The sequence below is a fragment of the Zonotrichia albicollis genome, chromosome 5, assembly GCF_047830755.1.
Source record: "Zonotrichia albicollis isolate bZonAlb1 chromosome 5, bZonAlb1.hap1, whole genome shotgun sequence".
Classification (NCBI taxonomy): Eukaryota; Metazoa; Chordata; class Aves; order Passeriformes; family Passerellidae; genus Zonotrichia; species Zonotrichia albicollis.
Window position 1 is genome coordinate 67,604,288 of NC_133823.1, and position 19,772 is coordinate 67,624,059.

The 19,772-nt window shown below is 37.6% G+C and overlaps 1 long non-coding RNA gene across 1 annotated transcript in view; it reads right to left on the reverse strand.

The window, feature by feature from the left end:
• Positions 1-450: 450 nt before the first annotated feature.
• The window catches only part of LOC141729206 (uncharacterized), a 70,783-nt gene continuing 51,461 nt past the window's right edge, over positions 451-19,772 (reverse strand). Inside the window, exon 3 of the long non-coding RNA XR_012580568.1 lies at positions 451-4,452. This is a non-coding gene — a long non-coding RNA (uncharacterized LOC141729206). The remainder of the gene's footprint in view (positions 4,453-19,772) is intronic.

A 19,772-nucleotide genomic window follows, 5' to 3' on the forward strand; every position in this document is an offset into this window, starting at 1 on the left:
GCTAAGCTTTGAAATCTTACCTAAGTGATACAAAGTATTGATTGTGCATATATAATCCTTCAGACAGAAACCACTGACCATGTCTGGGAATAAGAGGGATGAACCCAGACTCCCCTCCAGGACAGAGTTTGGAAAACAAGGCTGCACTTTCTGAGCCTCGTGGCTCAAGAGGATGGTCCCCACACTGTTTTGTCTGACCCTGTACTCCATGCAGGAAATAGCAAAGCATGTCTTGCCTCTAAATCTTCTCACTATCAGATTTACCTCTGAACTTGGTTAACTCCCTCCTTTCCACCAATAAAGTGTGTTGTGACTCCTTTGTTGTGGGTGAAGCGCATGACTCCGTCCGTGACACTGTCACGTTGTTTCATAGGAGTTCAGAAACTGAAATAACCAGGCTGTGTCTTCTTCAATTATTTATTTATCATCTACAATCACTTCATCTCCAAGGATATGAATGTGATATTACTCAGCTGTTTATTCCTCATAAACCATTTTACTATACTTAGGTATGTCAAATCAACATAGAAATCTGTAATAGGCTTATTAAAACAGGTCATTACAGTCATCTTATTGCTCAAGATTGATAACAGGACTGAAAGATAATAAAACATGATGTTTCAAAAGCAAGCAATAAAAAAGTCACAAAAGAACAGAATAAAAATTTTATTATGCAGTGTCAGGAACGTAAATAGTTTCAAAAGCGATATTGTTAGGCCTTTTGGGACCTATCTCTTGGGGCAGTCTCTTCTCAAAAAAGACAAAATAGAAATAACTTCACAGTGCAGACTGATAGTTTATAATAAAAGTGCAGACAATATTCTGCTCAATAATCTATATTGAATTACACCAGCTTAAATACTGGACAGCAATTCAGAAAACATACTGCAGAACCAAAATTTGTTCTACCACAGGAATATATAAAATTTGTTTCTTTGGCAAGTAACATCCTGACACAGCTAAAATTACTAGTACATCCATCTATACTCTGAAATCTTTTTGGTTTTTTTGTTTGGGTTGGTTGTCAACACTTTGGAAACACTCCTTATCCATAAAAGCAACATACCTCTTTTTTATTGCACAGCTACGTTCCAAGCTTTATTTACGGAAAAGTCTTCCCAGCACAAATATTTATGCACAAGATGATGACATTCTGTTTCAAGAATATCTTCACAGTGGGGTTTGGAAATGCACTTCCTGGGAATGTTTTGAAGAGCTGAATGCAGTCACTTATCTGCTGCAGGTCTGTGAACCTTCTGGTACCTGCATGCATGTTTCAGCTGAAGTGAATCTGAAATGGAATGAAAATTCCTGTGGAAAGGATCTTTTGCCACCTTATTTTAAAAAAAATTGTGTCTGAATTCAACTTTCATTGTATTTTAGTCATATATGGAAGTCCCTTTACAAATCTGGCCCTTATGTAACAGTCAAGGCTGCCACTTTGTTTCTAATATTTTCAATTTTTTTTCAGGTTCAGTTATATGCAACAAATGAGGAAGTGAATTAGTTTTTGGGTTCAACACTTAATTTCACCATGATCAGTAATAAAGAGCAATTGAACTATTGTCTTTGTTTTGGCTGCTGAGATGAATAACTCAGATAAGAAAATTTTTGCATTGAAAATTTACTTTTAGAGAAAAAGACAGTTTAATTTAGGCAACATATAACTTCTTGTTGCAAAATAAAAGCGATTCTGACCTTTGAAACTATTCCAAGGTTTCTGAAGAAAAGATAGAATTCTTCTGCAAAATAATATTATTGCAATTAATTTTTTTTATGTTTATTTGGCTATCTTTCTTTTCTAACTGCACATAAGTATCACTGAAGACAAAATGGTTGCCCAGCTTTCCCACCATAACAATTCCTACAAATGCTAAGCAATTTGAAAGCTGTCATTTCACAATCTCCATAAGCAAGACACTAAATTTTTTCCTGCTTTGTCTTTAAACTTCATCATTTCATAAATTGAAACAGGGACCAAACCATTCACCTCCTCAAAACTGTATATGGTGGGGTACTAAATACACCCAAAAAAAGTGAGCAGAGCTCCAGTCTGATGCTGACTGAGTTACTTTAAAACTAATTTTGTCTTGCTGCTCTTTGGTTTATGATATCTGGTTGAAAGATGACATATTGTTGGAAGTAGTGATGCATAAGCTCCACATATGCATCAGGAAGTAATAATGATTGTGGAAAGTGGAGATTGAGTGATGAGCCTTTGGCTTAAGATAGCAAGTTTTTGATTAATTAAAAAGCATAAAAATATATTCTCTTACACACTGGGGATTTAGGGTGCTTTTTATCACTCAGAGGAGCCAACACTTTGCAGGATTAGGCAAATACCAATTCTGCAGCTGTTATTCATCAATTTTTGCAGATACTAGATAAAGCTAAAGCAGAGCCTCACCATCTTAATTTTTTTTTCCTAACTCCTAGGCCTTCCATTTTTCATCTTGACAGTGTTTCTTTAGAGAAATGATACAGTATAAACACACCTTCTGAAGGAATTAAGAGAGACAAATACTGAGAAGTACCACAGAATCCCTACATTCTTGCCTGAACAGAGCATATCCCACAAATAAAAGGAGAGGGCAGCTTGAAATTCCAAGTATCCCTTCTCTGAGAAGCAAAGGAGCAGCAGCAATGGAGGGGAGCAAGTCACTGTCAATTAAAAGAAAAGGGAAATGGACCCACATCAAAATTTTTGGAGCAGATATTAGAATAATAGAATATTAATTTTCTTATGTTGTCTGACTATGATTCAGGCACGCCTGATATTTTACCAGAATGTAGCACCCTTTATCTGATAATTTCAGTGTGCTTTACACATTAAAAGTGCAATTAATAGAATATGTACCAAGCAATTAGATGACCTGTTGTGACCTTTCAATTTACACTGTGACAAAGACACACACTTGGAATTCAGTAGTAGACCATTTTCTGGCATTCACACAGCCAGTTTAATGGAGCTTGGCAATATTTAAATCAAAAGGGGAGAGATGAAAGCTAATTAAGGCCAATATACTAATGCTCAAATAATTTGTTTTAATAGAAATTAAAAAGAAAGGGGCAAAAAGAATCCGGCATTACAGGGAATGAACATATTTTTTCTCTACTAATTTAAATGCCACTATGGGATAATTTCAGTCTTGGCTTGTGCTCATATTGCATGACTTTTATTAACATGAATAAGAGTACTGAATCTATCCAGAGTAGACTGGAAAAACGTGCCACATTATTTTTAACCACAATTGAACACAACGTAGGCTCTCTCTTTGTATTTAAGTAGCTCAACCACACAGTAAAAAGCCCTCCCAAATCTTTGCACGGCTCCTTGGTGTGCTAAATACTGTATTTGAGGTTAAAATGCCCTGAAATAAGGAGCAAATGGTCATTTTCAGAGAAAGGTGCTCTTATGCACACTGCAGTCCCACAGGCACAGGCAGGGCAGGGACCTCACTCTGAACTTCTCCTTTTCATCAAAATGAGGGAAAACTTCAAAAAAGTCAGTTTGTGCCCATGGCTCATCTTACTAAGAAATTAGCAGTTTTGGTTTGTTAGAGAATGGTACTCTTTTTCAAAATTCTTATACCTGCTTAATAGTTGGTTTAATGAAAACGTTTTGAAGTTTAAAATACATACTGAGGTATGCTGAGAACATCTGTGCTGCAGCCCAGGTTCTGATGATGATAAAAAAGAAATATTTCTAATTCTGCTAATTTTGTTTGCAGTCAGTTCTTAATTGATTTGATATATGAATTATTACAATGATAGCAGTAGCAGTGTAGTAGTGTGTCAATTATCATAGTTTCCTCCAGACAAGCCCCTGTTTTGCCAAATACAGATGAAAATAATGAGTAACTGAAAAACTAGAATTTTTACTTTAAGAATTTACCATCCAATGTCCAGCCTCAGAGATGCAATGACATTTTCCTCTCTTTATGTAGTCTCTACACAAATCAGACGACCTCTATGGATATACACTTTGTTAAAAAGTCGTTTTCTTTCTTCCAACAAGTACTTATTACAAATGTATATGGTTCATTGTAAAGAAACTTGTTAAAAATTCACTGTGTTATTCCACAAGTTTTAATGGTAATCTTCTGCCAACATTATGATTTGAAAACAGATTTAGCACCATGTACAATTTATTAGGGACAGGAAAGCCTTAGAACACCAGCACTGAGCCATGCAGTGAAATGAAAAAATGCTTCCTTTTCACCCATTCTGCCTCTCTTGAGTTCACTCGGGGCTCAGTTATGCAGGGCAGTGACAAAGCTGGCCCTTGACTGCTGTGTGACAAAATCCAGCCTCCCAGAGTTTCCTGTTTATGTCTGTGACCTCGTTGGTTTTCCTGCCGTGTGCCCGTGAGTGCTTCCAGCTCCTTCAGGATCATCCAACCACCGTGAGTGGGCCATGAATCAAGATGGAAAACATGAGGGGAACGTTCTCCTGAAAGATGAGAAAACATGTGATTTCTGCAGTGCAAGTCAAACGACTCATCCCAAAAAGGAGCATCGTTTTTCCAGCCCTGGAATGACAGCCTGCAGATTTTTGTGGCAATTCTGACGCTCGCTGAACTTTGATTAACTCAGGGCAGCAAGAAGTACTTTTGGTTTATGGCTAAGGTCAGGCCGAACATTTCTTGTCATCAGCTTAAATAAAAAGATCTCTTTCCAGACAGATCATCTCTCTTTCCAGAGCACGCTGCAAAATCTGATCCAGTGTGAAATTCACTGAATTGTATGATGATATTTATGTGGATTTGTTTAACAGTGTGTTTTGGAAGGTGAAATTCATGTCCTGAAAATTTAGGAAAAAGGTGGGTTTGGGAGAAATCAAGGAACAAGCACTAACTATTTTCTTCTAGGATTTATATTTGCCATCTATGTCTTGAAAAGTTGCATACAGGGTTATCTAAATGTGCTGTTTGAAATATAGCTTGTTCTTTATTAATCTGACTTCATTTCCTATGGAATGCTTCAACTGAAGTTATTCAAATAATTATTCTAGTGGTAAACTGCCACCAGATTAATTATTTGAACAACTTCTGTTGAAGCATCCCATAGAAGACGAATTAAAAATTTATAATTTAAAAAATTATTAAAAAATAAAATTTTAAATTTCAAAATTTTAAAAAGTATAAATTTTAATATAAAATTATAAATTTTATATTAACATTTATAAAAGTTAGAAACTCTATAGTCTTGCAATAATGCATACCCACACCTGAGGCAGAAAGAAATTTGTCCTATCTTGACGAAATATGCTATTTTTATTGCATATAAACCCCTTAAATGATTTAAAAATGTGTCTATCTTTTCAATTCCCAAAGCAAAATCTGACATTAGATTAAGAATACTGTTATTGAAAATTTGACAGGTGAAGAAGTTTTGACCATTTTTGTTTTCTTTTTGGATAATATAGAGTGGACTCCTAAAAGAATCTAATAAGAAATAAATAAAAAAACTATTGAAACACTGAAAAGCCATAAGAAAAAGTACCAGCAGAAAGAATTCTATTTGCTTGCTCTACAACATATCAGACTGCAGCTATATTTATATTTATATATTGTATATTTATATATTGTATATTTAAAGAAGCTTTCAGAGAGGGTGGTGCTTATTTATAATGCAGAAGAGAATCTGCTATCTGAAAGAAAAATACCATTAATTTGAGATGCAACAATAGCTGTGCTAGATGCTACAGAGATTTCTCCCTAATAAGACGTGGTAAGATAATAGCGTAGATTCCAGGGGAGTTATGCCTGGGGCACTTTGGAAATCTCTGATATTGCAAACAGAAGGAGAAGGAAGTTAGAAAAACATCTTCCAGTAGTCTGTATCTTCAGGTAATAATAGAATTATCAGAAGTAGATAGGGTTGGAAGGCATCTTGAGGATCTTCCAGTTATGGGCAAGGACACTTTCCACTAGGCTGAGAGCCCCATCCAAGCCTGGCCTTGAGCAATTCCAAGAAAGAGGCATCCAAAATGTCCCTTGGGCAACCTGTTCTAATATCTCACTGTCCTCAAAGTAAAGATTTTCTTCCTAACATCTGACCCGAACCAAATCTGTTTCAGTTTGAAGCCATTGCCCCTTGTCCTGATACTTCAGGCTCCCTTCAGGTACTGGAAAGCCACAATTAGGTCATCTCAAAGCCTTCTCTCTTTCAGGCTGAAAAAAATCAATGTTCTCAGTTTTCCCTCATAGGAGAAGTGCTCCATCCCTCTGGATTGGTTAACCCCATGGCAGCCCCTGCAGCTCTGTCTCGCACTAGGATTTTTATGAAGCAGAAAGAGCCGTGGCTGGCCAAAATGAGTTATTATCTAAAAACACTTCTAGGTCTTTAGAAATGCTTTAACCATTCTTTTTTTTTTTTTTTAGAGCATTTGAAAAGGTTTTGAGGGTTTTTGAAATACAACATCAGGTTTATTTTTGTCATTTTAATAAACATTTTAATAATTGTTCATAACCTTTTGAAGTGGAAAGATCAGTAGTTACTCTGGATGGTTTTTTCACCTGGTGCTTCTCTGCTGTTTCAGGTTTTACATTCTCCTTGTACTTTGATGCAAAGTATACTTTTATTTAATACTTTGCTGAGCAGTTAATTGTATTTTAAGATCTTGAAGGCCTTTCAGACATTTGAATAAACTTTTAAAAGTCAAAATCTTTTAAAAAATCTCTAAAAACAGTAAAAAAATCTCTTCACTTATGAGGCACGCTCATGTTTTCTCTAGTTTAACACAGGGTTAAGGACATCTTTTTGCTGTTCTTAAACTGTGTCATTGATGCTTGAAATATGCTCAGCAGAAGTCTCCCACTTGGCTCTTAAAACATTGTTTTTTAAAAAATGCTTTCCATGTACATTCCTGTTCTTTGATGGGAAAAATCTTTTTATGGCATTTGAAAGAGACTCCTGAGGTAAGTACAATGTGTAATATGAATTATCAAGCAGATTTTTGTGGTTCTGTAAATTTTTAATATTTTTGCATTTGGCTGTTGCTTGGGCAAGGTAACAAAGCCATTTCACCTCTCCTGCTTCCCATGAGGTGTCTGAAGAGCATCTCCAGAGCACTGCAAAGATGTGAAACCCCTTTGAGCCAGCACTTCAGCCCTCCTTGTCCTGCTGCACCCTAAAACCTCAGGCAGAATGTGCAGGTCATCACAGAATGGAGTAAGAATCAATTTTGTCTTTGTTATCCTTTTTTTTTTTTTTTTTTTTTTTTTTTTAACTGGTCAGGTGGCAACCTTATTTTTCTGCCAATTTACAAAGCTGGATTGAGGAACCAGCTGTGATCTCTCAGCCGGAAATCCACACTGGGAGCTTTTGGCACCTGTTCCTGGCCGAGCACTGGCACAGGGAGCACTCTTGAACTTGTGAGAGGATGGCGTGATTACAGCAAACAGCTCTGAAAAAACTCCACATTGCATCAAGGGGTGTCTGCTCCAACAAGTCCTTAAGGTCAGCTGAGGGCAAAAGATAACTTTTTCTCCCTGCAGGTTTAAATTTTATTATTTTCATCCAGAAAAAAAAAAAAAAAACCAAAAAAACCCCTCATTGTTTAGCTATTCATATTTATTTATTATGATTCCTAATGTTCTTCCTTCATTTCTGAATGCGCACATAGATGGCACCTGTTTGTGTCTCCAGCAGTTCCAAATTTGACTTTAACCCACCTGCTGCCATGTGAATGTTGTCACCAATGGCATCCCATGGAAGTCACTGTTTCACCTTTCTAAAACATTGGTCATAATGGTGGAATTTACCAAGAGGAGATAATGGATTTAATTTAATAATTTAGCAAGAGAAGATACATGGATTTCCTAGTTTTATAGCTGGATGAAAATAAAATTAGTGTTTAATCATAATTTTCACACGTTTCCGTCTCCCGTCTCAGAAAGATTCTGCTGTTTTGTCTTTTGCAATTCCACACCTTCTCCTACTGATGCTACACACAAAGCATTTTACCAATAATTCCACTTTCTCTCTCAATTCCTAAATGCAACTAGCTTTAATTCAACTGAAGTTTTGTATTGTTTGATTTTCTCAGTTCAGTAGTTTACTGCAGTTATCCTATTCAGATCAGAAGCACTAATACCGTGAGGTTGAAAGCTGCCAATGATATTTCTGTTTGATGTATAAACTTTCAAAGCCTCCTTGAGGAAACTGTGCAGCCTTTTAGTTCTGAAAATTAAATCTCTGAGGGCCATGACAAATTTGATATACCAGTGGAAGGCATCATCTAAGGTATGGTTTAGATTTTTTGAGATTCATTAACACTAGCCTTCATGTCTTCAAATTATATATTGCACAGAATGATCTCGTTTGTTTTGACCATCTTCAGAAGTCTGCACACAACTATGCATTTCTATTTAGATGAAAAGCCACCACCTTATGAAATAATTGGTATCTCCTCTCCCCTCCTTTCCCCCCAAATTCTTTAATATATAAGGGCTTGCATTCTTATATTGACTCTTTACAAATTTTTCATTTCTAGGTCTGTAAAATTTGTGTCTTTTTGTCTCAGTGGAAGCAAGTTCAGATTTGTTTAGTCATATTCATGACTTACACTTCTTTAGCCCATCTGTTAAGTGGTTTGCAAGAGACTACACCTACCAAACACTGCTGTGGAAAGCTGTGTTTTTCTGGTTTACTCTCTCTGATTCTGTGGTTTATTAAAAGCCTTTCACTGCCCAGGGATAGTAACATCAGTGGCTGAGATTAATTCTTCTTGGTCTTTAGCCAATCAACCGGCTAATTTTGTCATTTGGCTAATTTAGTGATGTGCCAGCAAAATCCATAATTACAGCTGAAAGTATTTGTACTTCTATTGCTTGCTAAGCTAAGGTGACTCCATGAATACCATGTGCTACTTCTGCCCTTCAGTCCAGAATAAAAAAAAATGTGGAAGTGGAGCCTATCATCTATTCATTTAAAACATTTACTGCTTTTGTTTTGCTCTTAGCAGGACACCAGGCCATATCCTACTCTGAGTTACTCAGGAAAGGATTTTTCTCCCCCTGGTTAGAAAATGCAGCTTGCAAGGAGACTGTTTTAGACAGAATTTGAAATCCAGATGAGTTAAAACCCTGTTAAATGTGGGAAGAGCATGCCTTTACATATGGTGACCTTACCAAGATGTCATACTTTGCTATTTTGTTGTTCTTCACAGGAAAAATAGGATTTAAGGGGTGTTTTACTAAGCTTTTACCTATTTTTAAATGAGTAGAAGTTTCCAATAAAATCTTCCATCAAAAAAAAATTACATCAAAAAAAAAATTTCTATAGAAAACCTTTTTTGGAAGACAGGATTTAAAAGGCCACAGCCCAGCTATGAACCTCAATAGGGTGTCTGTTGCACATCAGTTTCACCACCCTTGTATTTTCTGAAAAATCCCTTCACCAGGATTTGTTCTCCTGGGAAGATGAGAAGCCTCAGAGAAAAATGAAAACAATAATTATCTGATTGCTTCTCCTATGTTTTGCTGCTTTAGAATGTGGTTGGAGATTGTTTATCCAACATGTGAATTGTTTTTACTTAATGCCCAATCATGGTCAGGCTGTGTTGGGCTCTGAGGAGTCAGTCACAAATTTTTAATTAGTATCTTGTTAAACCTTCTGGCTGTATCCTTTCTCTATTCTTTAGTATAGCTTTAGTACAACATTTTAAAATATAATATAATATAATATAATATAATGTAATGTAATGTAATGTAATGTAATGTAATGTAATGTAATGTCATAGAATAGAATAGAATAGAATAGAATAGAATATATACCATGAAATAATAAATTAGCCTTCTAAGAACATGGAGTCAGATTCTCAATTCGTCCTTCATCCTGGGGACCCCAAAAATACCACAACTCCATGCAATCTCCCTCTTCACAAAAAAAAGGTTGCATTTAGGACAGAGATGTTTCCCCAAACATTGTTATTGCAGGCTTTCCAATTAAAAATGTTTAATACAAACTTAGCAGTCAGTAAATTAAGAGCATGGCTGTTTTCTAGAATGCTCCATGATTTCCTTAAGACCTGATAGAACTGCCTAACACTTTGAGCTGGCACCTGCCAACTTCTAGTAATCAAAACCAAGCCTTCAAAAACCATTCAGCTGCTAAAAACAGAGAAAACATGCCAATATTTGGTGGCTTTTTTTTTTTTTCCTTTTCTTTGCTGCTCTGTGGATGATAATTCCTCTTTGCCCTTCTTAGTAAGTGCAAGCCTGAAAGAGAAGAGGCAGGCAATAAAAAATAAAGAAGAGTGTCTGGGGAGGAAGGACTGGCAGGGAAGATCCCTCAGCACGAGCCAGGAAAGCAGAGCTCCTCGGGCTGGAGCCAGGAGCAGCAGGTTTGGTACAGAATTAATCCCTGAGTACCTTCTGCTGCCACTGGTAGCATTATGAAAATGCTAAGGGCTGCACATGTTCACAGGCTGCTCCCCCAGCTGCTTTGGGATTAAAACCCTGCTCCAAAACACGTGGGATGCTGAAGCGTGCTATGTCCACATCTGCAGGAGCAGCCCCCAGCACTGGGGGGCTGGAAAGCATCTCGGGAAGGGAGCAGGGAGAGTTGGGACTCATCAGGGGCTTGGCAGCCTGGCATGGGCAGCAAGAGGGGTGAAAAAGGCCCTGTGGGAGACCACAAAATCAGAGGGGTTTGGGAAAGCTGCAAAAGGCAGGCCTCAGAGACAGCAGAACTGTGAGTAGAGCTAAGCAGCAGCCGTGAGATTGGTCAGCAGAAAAATTATTTAAACTGTAGAAAAGCAAGGGCAAATAGAACAATGGTCTGTGTATTAACGCTTGTCTAGAATAACTCTCTAAGCTAAAAGTTTATCTAGCAAGATATTAGGAAGTTTGAAGCTTAATAATGGAGCTCTGTGCATTGTGTTTTAAGGCTTACAAGCAGGTATTTTATTTGAAATTATCAAGCATTTTTTAACCAAAGGTACCTGTGCTTATAGTGGTTGGTTAGAACTACTGTCAATGTGCTTTTTCTTTGTGTGATTGGTCAAAAAACTTATAAAGTGAGTTGTAACATTAAGTTTTTTGGCCTTCTGCATGGATTGTGAGCTGGTGGCATTTTCCCATTGTCATAACCATGTAATGAGAGTGATGCTGGAAAATGAAACAGCTCAAGGCAGTTCCACAGCAGCCCCATCCTGTTCATGGTCTGTAAATAACCCCTCTCGCTGGTGTCAAGGCCCCACAGAAGGTGGGAGCAGAAATAAGGACCAACAGAGGACCGGAGAGGAGGGCAGAAAAGCACCAAGAGCATGAAAAGGTAGAGCTCCCACTTGTTAGCATTGCTGACTCCGACTCGATTTGGAAGCTTAGCTGTCATTATGAGAATTGGATCAGAAACAATTTGGGAAGATGATGATATTTACTTGCCAAGCCAATCCCTGTCGCTTTTTCTCAGTGCCAGCTCCCTCAGCTCTCAGAAATAGCCTTCTCTAATTTTCCTTAGGCTGGAAGCAAATACCAATTCAATAGGAGTCGTGGGCTCTCAGCACTTTTCAGGAGTCGGTATTAGACACATGCTGAACTTAAAAACTGACACGTAAGTCAAGATGGTTTGTTTCAGTATTCTGCCTTCTCTGGAAAACAAATTGTTGTAATACAAAACCATGCATCTCGCTTTGATAGTTTCTTTTATTTATCCATGCTGATGCTCCAGGTGGTTCTATTAGGCAGAATTTGACACAGGTTTTTATGGCACATCATTTCTGGCTGAGCTGTGATTGAAGTGACACAGCAGGCTTCCAAAGGACTCACTGAGGTACACAGGCTTCACACAAGCTGATTGTGAGCGCAGGTACGGGAGAGATTTTCAGTGACACCAGAAGCATTCATCCTCTTTCAGCAAGCCTTGTGAACTTCCCCTTTCTGATCCTGCCAATTAGGGGTGCTCTCTGTGTGCTTTTGCATGCTCACCACCTGAGATTCACGTTCTCATCACAATTACAGCGGTGCTAGCGTCATTTATTCATGTAAGTACATAAATAAACAAATCCAGTGAAGCCTTTATGGTATGGTTTATGCTGCAAACAAACCTGCAGACCAAGTGGATATTCTCACTGTTTCCCACTAATTGTTTTTCTGTCTAGAAAGCTTTACATTATTCAAATAATCTGTTCATTACTGCAGCACGTGACTCTATCTACAGACGATCCCAACTCTGCCTGTGGTCAGAGGAATTTACAGGATTTTACTGGCAGGGAATCAGCATGAGATTTTATTACAAATTTGTTCACAAATGGCAGAAGCCCCCTGCACTACAAGTCTCTAAAGCAGAGGGATATAAACAGTACCTGTAGGATCTCAGTGTATTGACTAAGGAATGTCTTTTTGCCCTAAAACATATTTCAGTCTTTAATCTTAAGTACTTGTTTTAGTGCTTAGCCTTACTGTCTTCTATAGCCCTGAGTCATGTATTTAAGAAAATATCTTGATTAGTACTGTCCTTTGCTATGTCAGGCAATTGAACTAATCACAGCTACTCCAATTAAATTAATGCACTAGGTAAATGGCACTTACCTTTATGAGCATAATGAATAGAAGAAGAAATGTGTACTGGAAATAAAAACTGGCTAGCAAACAGAGTCTGTGGGACAGCTTGTGAATGAGGTCTCACAATTCTGTTGCTTTTTGGTTTTATTCATGTTCTTCAAAGTACATTATGTTCTAGGTAGGATAAAGATACATCTGGAAATGGCATTTGTCAAGTCAGAAAGGACAGGAAAAAAAAAAGGAGGGGGTGGGAAAATTCTACTGCCAGTGCAATGTTTCATGTAATAACTGTAAGCAAATCTAAATCACAGACAGGGTGTAACAAAAACCAAGGGGGGGAATGAACTGCACACTAATCATTTCTGCAAGGAAGAACAATGATTTGTTTCTCTTTCCCCACCTTTTTCACATTGACATCAACATATGATAGCAAAGGTTTTCTTTTTTCTCTATTAAAAAGTTTCACTGGATTTACATATTTGATGTAACTTATGCAAATAAGATTTGTCCAATAGTCAATACATTTTACCTCTCAGATAAGGAAATTATCTAAACCTGAGTATTTCGAACTATAATATAATCAATGAATATTCAGGCACAATATTTTAAGGAGTCTAATTAGGGACTTCTAATCATACTTTATTGTTACCAGCCAAGCTCTGCCAACCAGCATTAATGAAACTCAGACTTCAGATGGTTTACTATCAACACTGGAGTATGCAGGAATTAATCACCACAAGCAGCCTACCCACACAAGTGTCCTGAAATGCATCAGTAAACTCCTAGCCCAGCAGGATTCTGTATTTTCACTCTCCCAGTGGAGTCAATGGAAAGTGGTTTTCAGGGTGTTTATCTTCATTTTATCCCACTTCCCTTTTTGGGTGAATTTTAACTTTAAGTTTCCTTTCCCTCTGCTATATTCATTTGTATTCTCTGAGATCTGTTCCCCATATCTATTTCCTTCCCAGGTCAGTATCTTGATGCTGCAGTAATAGCTCATGAAGCCTGACACAAACCAAGCGAACTTTAGGAAACCAAAAGACAAAACCTCTATGGTCAAACCTCTGTGGTTCCAGTTTGGGGTTTGGGCTGACAATGTCAATTGTACTTCAGGATTTTCTTTTCCATCTCCCATAACCACTCACTTTCTTTCTCTTCCCCACCCCACTTCTCCTTTTTAATTCTTGTTATTCTGTCTCCCAGCTTCTTGGTTATTTCCTTTTTCCTCTGCTCCAATGACTTTCACCTCCCCTGAACCACCTTGCAGTTGCCCAGTGCAATTCCACCCCTCACTGTTCTAACCCTGCTCCATCACACTCCTTTTCCCTCACCTTGCTTTCACAGTCTCTTTGACTCTACCTGTGCACTTAGAATATTTCCTTGCCATCACTCTGTCAGCCTTCAGGCAGTGGGTACCACTCAGATAGCACCTCAGGTGGTTAATTTTGCAAAAGAGGACATTATTTCCTACTCATATCCAAAATCCACATAACTGGGACGTTTTCCACTGCAAGAGTGACAGTAGAGGCTCCTTTAGAGACAGCTGAAGAATTTAGTGGTTTGTTTGGTTTCCTGGATGAAACAATCTCATTTAGTAGTTCTGATAAATCATACAAAGGTAAAACAGGCAAGTTCTTTATGGGAATCAGAGACTTTACTTGCAGGTATAAGACAGGTGTGTACAGCTGTGGCCTCATTTTATTTATTTTGTAGCCTTTTTCTATTCTAATAAAGAACAAATGTGAACCCATATTCCACTGGAAAGATTGTGAGCAAAGATGAGAAGGAAAAAAGGAGAAGATATAAATGTAAAATCAGCAAAACTGTAAAATAATTAAAAATATCTGTTGCTTGTATGCAAAAGGATCCTCTAGATGGGAACATAGTAAAAGAGAACTACAGTGGCTCTTCAGAGGGGAACAAAAGGAAAAACCTGAGGAAAGACAAAATAAAGGTTCTGCACTTGCAGGAAGGAAAGTGGGAGAGCAGCCTTCCAGTAATTGAATGTTCACCTAATCAATTACCTGTAGCTGAAAGAGGCAAGAACCTGGGACTAAATTAATCCATCCAACCCCAGATGGAGGCTGCAGCACCAGCTGGAACTGCTGGTGTGTCCAGAGAAACCAAAGCCATCCAAACAGCTAGCAGTTCAATTTCCCCTGTCTCTTCAAGAGGATGTGGTATTCTTTATTTTGTGTCTTAAACTGTTGGGTAGCAGGTGGTATGTGCTGTTAAGCTGTTGTCACATCTCATCCCAAAGCTGCTGGTATTTCACTGACTGATAAAGTGTGACCCTTTAATTCAAAACTTCGGGGACAAGTATTGATAGCACTTTATCCTATTAGGCAATCTACCGCTCAGAAGAAGATACTGTTCATTATAAATAAGGTTATCAGAATCTGGCCCACAGAGTAGTGAGGTAAAACACATTACTATACTAAAAGTGTTAGTTTTATTATCAGTTTTGCTATGCAGGTATTGACAGGTCGCTGTGATAACACAAGAAGTCCAGCACTTGACAAGAGCAAAGAAGAATTACAGAGCAGGTGCATGCTGCTATCACAGGGGTGAAGGGAACATGGCTGCAAAGAGTTCAGGTAGGATCTTTATGTTGTTGGCAGAGATAAAGTCTTCAAAATGACAGAAAATAATTGCCTAATAAAGAGTTATAGTACTGCCCTAAGCTGCAGAATGAAACAATTACTTTTATGTAGCTCCTCATCTTCAGAATCGAAAATCCTCTTTGTTGTTCTCTCATCTCTCCCTTGATCTTTGAAGACTTTTCCCTGTATATTTAACAAGTATTTTTTGTTTGCTTTCTCTCTCCCCAGTGCTTTCTCTCTCTCTCTCTCTCTGCCTCCCTGTGACTGGCTCCAGCAGTGTTGTTACCTTTCTGACTGCAGCATCTCGTCCTGGCCCAGATCATTGCAGGCATCTGTTACCCAGGGCAGCTGACACAATTAACCTGCAGATGCCCCCCTGCTCTCCATTATTCTCACAGGTCAGCACAGTTCAGTGGTGTCTCGTGATAGATGATGCAAAAGGAGAGCAGATTAGAGCATCAGGAGACAGGAGAATGACTCTGAATCTGATTAGTTCAGGCAGAAGGGATTTCATGTGATCCTAAGATGCAGCTGCAGTATAAAAGGAGAGCTGCTTCTTCGTGTCTGTCACAGGGACTGCAAATTCCCAAATGAGCAGAGACACTGTGGGCAGTTGCTCATTTAATTAACCTGCCCTGACTATCAGGTTCCAGGGTCTAATGTCATTTGATAGAGTTTTCACTTTGCTGCTTAGATGAGATCACCCATGGAGACAGTGTATAGAATGGATCTAAACTGTGTTTCACACAAGAGCCCAAACTCAGATCACTTCCAAAACAGCCTGTGTGTCTCTATTTATCCAGAGTGCAGCAGTGGAGAACTGAAAGCTCAAGTCTTTTCTGTCTGCTGTTCAGTATCATGGCTGCAGTCTCGGGGCTCTCTGTGCTCAGGATGACCCTGAAATATGTCAGTCTCTTTTCTTAGCTCAGAAACTCAAGAAGGAGTCAGGATTCTTCTGTTCTGGTTTTCAGGGTTGTTTATTTTTTGTTATCTATAATATTTTTTCTTTTGACCTGCTGAGATCTGTTCAGCAGGTCAGTCCATGGCACACTGCTCGCCTTCAGGGTGGTAGTTTTTTTTATACTAAAAACTATGTGTACTTTATTAACAATTATTTTCTAATTCCTATCATCTATGTTAGACAGTTCATCTCTACTTTAAACCAATCTCAAAGTGCCACCATCACCTGGAAATGGAGGCTAGGAAGAAGGAGAAAGAAGGACAAGGCACGCCCAAATCCCTCCATCTTGGAACCCCCAGCTCCCATTCTAAAAACCTCAAAATTCTACTTTTCACCCTGTGACAAAGTGACTATCATTCTACTTAAACTTTTGTGGCTTGCAGATCCTCATGTAAAGTTGGTCATTTCTTCCATGGGTCAAAATCAAAGGCAGAGGGCTCTTGGGCCATCCAGGGCAGCCAGAGGGATGTCCTGAATTCCAACATTGCAGCACCTCTATTCCTCAAAATAACAAATATTTCCAAGTGTGCCCTAACAGGCTAAGGTGCCTCAAGCACACAGTGGTGAACACAGAGGCTGGACAAGCAGTGAAGCACACAGCCATCAGTCTTACAGCCTAAGTTTAATGATAGAGGATAATTGCAGGTTCAAATTCCTAACCATTTTTCCTAAGGATTTTTAGAATAGCATGCTTTATAAAATTTTGAGACTCTAACACATATTCATCTACCTGTAATATGAGATGGGAAGTTTCATATTCTGTCAATTTAAACAAACTGTGAGTTTAAACTCCTTGCTGTTGGGAAATAAAGCATATTAGCCAGTTCAATCCCCTCCCAGTGGCTCCTTATGCACTTTTTAGTGGATACAGCAGCAGAGAGTATTTCCTAAGGCTACACACCTATGGAAGTCTTTACATTTCCAATGTATATTGTGCTCATATTGTGCCTTTTAAAATTAAGAGCACTTCAAGTATATATATATATATATATATATATATATATACACATATACATATGCATATACATATATATGCTGCAAGCTATATATATATATATATATATACATATAACTTGCAGTATAGTTGTTACTTGCCTTATCTCAGTGAGATTTTTTTTTCTTGTCTGTTTTCCTGATTAGAATAAAGAAAACAATGCAGCTAAATGAAGAATACAAAATAGACACTTTAGCCTACAAACTTTACCCAATGTTTATTCTCTGCTTTTACAATACTGATAAGAAGATAAGAAGATAAGAAGATAACAATTTCCTGAGTATATTCATTATCACCTCTCTGGGTAATTTCTTGGAGTAGTTAAAATTCACTATTCATTCTGTACAGTTTGCCACTGGTCAGTCACAGCACACAGCACCTTGTCTGTTCTCTGACTAGCAGATGGAAAAAAAAAAGAAAAATGTTCACGGACATGTCAAAAAATTTAGTTCTGCACATGGTAATGCCCACTTGGTAAATTCTTTCTACAGCTACTCGTGAAAATAACATTTCTATTAGAAAGATGATTGACAAGAAAAAACCTAATAAAGGGAACCAAAATGCATTATTTTTTAAAGAAATATTCTCTGAAAGTGATATTCAGTATTGCTCCAAATTAAGAAAACAAACTATCCATGATATTGAAGGGAGAGGTCTGGCTCTGCCTAACAATGTTCTGTGATAAATGCAACCATTGTACCTGATTCCCAACCAAATGCCAAATTTTCCCAAGGATTGGTTAGTGAACTAAATATGGATTACCGACAATTCAGAAGGTTTGAGGTGGCTTTTGTTGCCACACACAAAAAATATTAGAAAGATTACAATAGGAACTGGAAACTTTCCAGTCAGCCTTTTTGTGTCCTACTGTGCTTTGTTAGGGATTAATACTTTAACCCTTGCAAAGAGAAGACAAAATGCCAAGTTGTGTGAACACAGAAGCACAGTAAGGAGCAAGAAGGTCATAGATTCATAAAGGCTAAAGAGAAAATCTTTAAAATCTGAATAATACAATTCTGGGCTCATTGATTTTAATGGACTTTGGATCAGGCCATTATTTCTGTTGTGATGACAATATCTGCATAATAGATTCATTTTTACAATCATGACAATGAGTTACTGTTAGATAAGTGCTTTTAATTTTAAAGGAAAAAAATATGTCAGTAATTAAATATTATCCCTTGGCATTAATTTTATAAAGTGTGCCATAAAACTCTTTTTCAAATTAAAAAATAAAATCTAGGCCAATGTAGTGCCAACGAAGAACTTGATATGAGTTACAGCCCTGCTGAAAGACAAGGAGGAGACAGCTCAACTCCCTGTTTGGGTTTGACCCCACAGTGATCCCCCTTTTCTCAACAGTGCCCTCTCAAAGTACATCATCCAAAAATACATTTCAGCTTCACTGCAATCCAGATTTCAGTCTCTGAAAAATAATTTTTCTATGCCAGGCTGATAGTACAAAGGGCTAGTATAAAGGCATTTACCTCTTTGCCAGCCACTTTTGACTGATAACAATTGAAAGACGTGTTTCTTGGGAATTAAATTTTTTGCCTTGTTACCTGAATTTATAATGGATAGAATTTCAACGACCTGATTTATTTTTTGTGAAGAAGGAGGAAAACATTTGACTCATTCCATAACTCCTCTAACCAAATAGGAGTGCCTCTTTCCTTCACCTAAGAACCACTTAATGAAATGCTTCATGCAAGTCAATGCAATGTTTAATGAAAATCCAAATGGCAAAAAAAATCCAAGCAATAAATACGTTAAAACAAAACAAAACAAACAAAAAAACCCACAATAGAAACAAAGAACCTGAAGATCTTTGCTCTAAAAACTATTAATGCCAGAAAAAGATTCCGAAAAATTTGAAGGCAACTTTAGAACTATTGCTGGCTCTAAATCCAGATGTTTTCCATTAATGCAACCAAAGGGCTTCATCTGACAGCTGGATCTCAGTGAAAAATGCCTATGAATATAAGCAATAGGAAGTTAATTGTGTTCATTTAAGTAACATGAAGTGTTGATTTAGGTAATAGGATGATAGAATCATTTGTGCTTGTTTTCAGGACGATTTCAAAGAAACAAGTACAAAAGAAAGCACCCTTTAGCCACAAATATAAGGGATTTTGCTGGTACCTTTTGTGCACATGAACAAAGATGCATATATACATATATTTTTCTACATAAACTCTTATTGCCAAGGATGGAGAACAAAATTAGGGTGTAGGCTGTAAATCGATGGCCATTTGCCATTCTTTTAGTCCTGAGCAACTTTGCAGGGATTTAATCACTGCTAACTTCAATATCCGCAATATACTGTGGAAGGTTATTTACTTTCTCTTTCTCAGACCTCAGAAATGAAGATTTCCACATCTGTTTTTTTATGGTGATTTATGTAGAAATTACACAGTCAAAAGAAAAAAAAATATGCACAAAATAAAGCACATGCAGTATAAAACATAGGATATCTTTTCTCAGCCTAAGGAAAAATGACAATTTTCCACCAGGACTAGCGAAGTAGAAATTCTGATTTATTGATCTTTGAGGTCAGATGAAAATATTTTCAGTTGGCTTGTTGATTTTTTGTTGTGCTTGTTTTGTTTTCTGTTGCCCTTTATGAATTTATGGAAGGTAAGGTCAAAGTGTTAATGCATTAATTCAGTCAGTATTAAAGAACTGATTTTACATCTTTTTGAG